Genomic DNA, 5,000 nt, shown 5'->3' with positions numbered 1-5,000 from the left:
TTTCTGAATCAATAATGGTAAAGGAAAGGCTGCCATCATAGCATTATATTCTGGAAAAATAAGCGGAAATCATAATCCCCAACCCTCACAAAAAAAAAAAAAAAAAAAAAAAAAGGGACTGTTCACTCTTGGATTAATCTGAAAATCTCTCTGGAGATGATGGTGTCCCAGGGGAGTTACTTCTGGATTCACCCGTATTTGTATTCAACAGGGCAGGGGAGCACAACGCAGAAAAGTGAGAAAATTTTTTCCTCTACTCTGGGACGTAGGAGAAACGAATACTGCAAGAACGAACAGCCGAGTAAGAGATTTTCTTGCCAAGCATATATTTTTAATTTTATCAAGAATGTTTCCACATTTGCGGACTCTGCAACATTCCACGTAAAGAAGACGACGACACTCAGACAAAATATTTGCACAATATGAGAACATCCAGGTGGTCAAAGAAAAATTAAAACGTATAATATTTAAAGTACTAATCATTATGCAAACAGTCAGAAAGAGCGGGTATCGTGAAGTGTGTTATAGTATAATGAAGTTCCTCATACGTGTTTGATTCTCTATAAATTTGTTTTTTGCTATAAGTTCTAAATAATCTGTTTTACATTTTGACATATTTTCTCAAATGTTATATTTATTTTTTAGAAAAAAAAAACATGAATAAAACATGCTTTTAATATTCACCTAATTATGTGAAAAATATATGTGTGGATGAAATCGTTATAAGGATTCCAATGCCGAAAGTTAACCTTAGTTGCTTTTCCAAGGTGAAGTCGTCTATGAAATTTATAATGGGAGAATATTCCGTGAGTTAAATCAAGCTTGGTGGAGTTAAGGAAAAACATCTAAGAAAAGGTCTCCGAGCTCCAAGGTACCTATATACGTAGTTGTATTAAAAACTAGAAATTTACACCAAAAATAATAATAATAATAATAATAATAATAATAATAATAATAATAATAATAATAATAATAATAATAATAATAAAATAATAATGAAATATGGAGACGGAAGAAATTAAATTAGATCATCTATCGCTCTTAATTCTGATATATCTACTATACCTTTGATGGTGTTTGGAGGAGATGTCATCCATGATAAAGGAACACAGTTGTATCAAAGACACTTTTCTGTCAATCGACCCTGTAATTTGCTTTAATTCTCTAAGCACTAATTATTTATCGGCTTTTATGATAAAAATATCCTTTTAAGTTATCAAAAATAATGTATCAATTCAGTTCGTGTACACTTCATAAAACTGGACGGGTTAGTTGAATTATTGTGATGTCTTTGATTTGGGTTCAATATAATCTTCCAAAGAAAGCAAAAAAAAAAAAAATAATAATAATCTTCTGTTTGTTTTTATAATTTTTTACCTAACAAACAAAAGGACAGAGTGAAAGAGGTTGGAGTTTGGAATACGAGATGATAAGGGAAAAACGTACAAAAATGTTTTAGATCGTGCATAGCACTGAAATGAAGTGATAATTTAGAGTAAGTTTTTCAAAAAAAAAATCGTAGCGAAGCTCTCATGATGGAAATAATTAAACGAATTTAAAAGAAGGAAAAACAAAACCACCCTAGACTTGATGTCTATCTATGCCAGTCTAAGATAAAGCGTGGACTCATACCTGAATGTCCTGCAGATTTCATTGAAACCTTCTATATGAATGAGACTTTGCTTTGGGAAGTACAATCCAGTGACTATCGTAACAGATTAAGCCTATGTAGCCATGTTTATTCGTGGTTATAAACCATATATGCAAGACTGTTTTTCAATTAGAATAAATATTTATTATTATGACAAAATAATGTAAAACAAGAATAAGCCTCATAGGACCATGCGTCTGTTCATGATTATGCATCATGTATGTAATTCGTTTTTAAGATGAGATCAAAATAATATCCTACTTTCTGATGAAAGTATGTTTTTTCATTGCTTACGTCTCACGGAAGTTGAGCTTTGAAATGACATTAAACTAATTAACACACTAATGAAACACAGTTGGATAGTAGTCAACTATGGATTTTCATTCATTTTAACACGTCATAAGAAAGTCAATCTTTAAACGAAAACAAATCAGTATTAACCATTTTAATGAAATAGAAGAAAACTATTAGGCCTATATGTGTCAAATTTGAAACGAAAGCAAACGATTACGAACTTAATTACCTTTCAATGGAACTCCTCCTTCATTCATAAAATTATCAATAAGCATTACGAAAGTCCTTGAGGCCATATTTAAACTCTTAACAAATTCACAAGGAGTATTCAATTCGTTTTTTTATACATCACTATTTCACTGGACGTCTTAATTGACGTTTATGAATTTCTCTTATGATGTCAGCAAAATCAATTACAACCAGAGCATCGCGTTGACCGCCGTGGCTGCTACGGAGGACTGAGAAACGGCCTGTATCGGTAGTGGCGAAGATTTGCCTGCACAGTCCGACTGCGCAGTTATAACGGTGCAGGCATAACTGAACGTTAGTGGCGGGCTTAAGATTCCATTTTATGCCAGTCTTCCTTTTATTCAGAATGATTCTTTCATTAACAGCTAATACAGCAACATGTCTCTCCCCTAAATGCCAACTAATAACAACTAATCCTATGACAATCGGGTCTATTCAAATATAAAGATAAACATGATCCTCTCTTGGCATCAAATGCAGTGTATTCATCTACTTGTCCACGATATAATGGGGCAAAAAAAATATTGTGGATCCTCTCGTAGTCTCCTCAAAGTTCGCTTTGATTGCCATAGGGGTGTGAACTATGACACTGGAGTGATTGGCATCTCCTGAATACTATTATGAGTATTTGTGACCATGCCTATAAAGTAAATAAGAGCAATTCAAAATTCTTAATAGGGCTTCTTCGCCACAATACCTTGCTCTCTATAAATCACTTTTTTTTTATTAAACAAGTAGTTCCAGAGTTAAACTACCAACGGCCTCCATCCCTCTCTTCTAGACATGAGCTTACTTTTAACCTACTATCTTATGACTGTCATTCGACTTCCCGCATATTCCTTGAAAGGTACTTAGCATTTCCTTATTAGAATGTTTTAGTTTATCTTTAAATAGATTACCTTTTGTAATTAGGTCGAGTCAATTTTATTTTCAACCTTGACGATGAGGATTCGCCTCGAAACGTTGCCTAATAAATATAAATGAAGTGCTGCAAGACGTCTACTTCTGATGCTCATTGCTATTCTGGTAATGGCTGTTGTTCTGGAGTCATATATATATATATCATTATATATATATATATATAGTATATAGTATATATATATCTATATATATATATAGTATATACCTAGATATATATGATATATATATATATATAGATATATATATATATATATATGATATATATATATGGGATATGTATATATATATATATATATGTATATAGATATATATATATATCCATATATATATATATATATATATATATCATATGATATATATATATATATATATATATATATATATATATATATATATATATATATATATGTGTGTGTGTGTGTGTGTGTGTGGTGTGCGTGTGTGTGTGTGTGTGCGTGTGTGTGTGTGTGTTCAAAAAAGAGAAAAATCATGAAACCCGTTCGTTAGATTGCCAAGTTTTGATGAATAAAGCAAAACGAGAAGAAAAATAGACAGATACACTGAATCAAAAGCGCATTCCGTGCCTCCATGTTCACGTAAATATGGATATTTTGCATACACATTTACGAACAAATATATTTTTACCTGATGAACGATTCTATTGTAAATTTGAATGTAATTTATTTATTCTACACAATTCGCGCAAGTGAATATTTACGATTAATTTTATTTGACTGAAACCTTCAATCTTTGTGGTGTTTGATACTTTTATTTTCATCTTTTTTCCTCCTCGCGGACTTTAATGGATTTACATACAGACGCCTGCTTCCCTGTCACTTACTTCACTATTTTATGTCTCCTCCAAGTTCTAGTGTAGGCAATGAAATTATTTTCAACGACTACATGCTATGACAGATACTGGAAAAAGTATGCGTTCCTAAATGCAGAATCCTTCTTTTCCAGTCTTTTCTCGAAGTCAAATATAAACGTAATCTTGCTTGACGTTGAAGAACTGACTAAAATTATGACTGCGTCGCGGGTGTAAAAGCGTTCCATAGATATATAGATACAAATGGACGTGAAAAAAAATTTCATTAAAAAAACAAAACCCCGAGAAATGAATGAAAAGTAAAACTGGTCATTGACCGTGTGCAAAAATAATTTATTTTTTATTTGTCCTTATTCAAGCCTATTAGTCTCTCCTATCATGTTTATAAACGTTGCATCAGAACCGGCCGTAAATGTACACAAACTTCTAGTGTAAAGCAACGCACCGTTTGATTTATTTTTATTTACGTGAACCACGACTTACTGTTGCTCCTGATCCACGGCACAAGACGCGGCTTTCCATATCCCTCAAACTTTGCCCAGAATTCAGTATACAAGTTAAATTCGACATGGCTAGACACCCACTCCACGCGTGTAAACCACGAACTTCCCTCCTCCCTGCAACCATTCCACTTAAACACACACACACACACACACACACACACACACACACATAAACCGAATGATCCTTTAAAGAAAATATGGCCCGAATTTGAGGTCCACGCCTATCTATAGCACCCAGTCGGACTTGCAAACAAAGGCATCCAAAGTTAGGATTGACGCAGTTATAGCCGCTTCTTATGAGGCGTAATCAGTTATGATCATTTGTTTCTTTAAGGTTCTGTCAGTTAAACATGGATGAATGGAATCTATGACAGTTATGATTCTCACACTTAAGGGTGGCATTGCTTACGAAGAGATGCTTTAATTCACATGCTTATAGACGAACGTAAGATTACATCTTTTTTTTTTTTTTACTGGTCAGTAGCTTTATTGCCTTAACTGTATAAAATTACTCGCTGTATCTATGAAGATTAAGACAAAATGACCAGTCCCT

Source organism: Macrobrachium nipponense, chromosome 36 (genome assembly GCF_015104395.2).
Source record: "Macrobrachium nipponense isolate FS-2020 chromosome 36, ASM1510439v2, whole genome shotgun sequence".
Lineage (NCBI taxonomy): Eukaryota > Metazoa > Arthropoda > Malacostraca > Decapoda > Palaemonidae > Macrobrachium > Macrobrachium nipponense.
The sequence above is the reverse complement of the archived record's forward strand: the minus strand, read 5'-3'. Positions refer to the sequence as shown.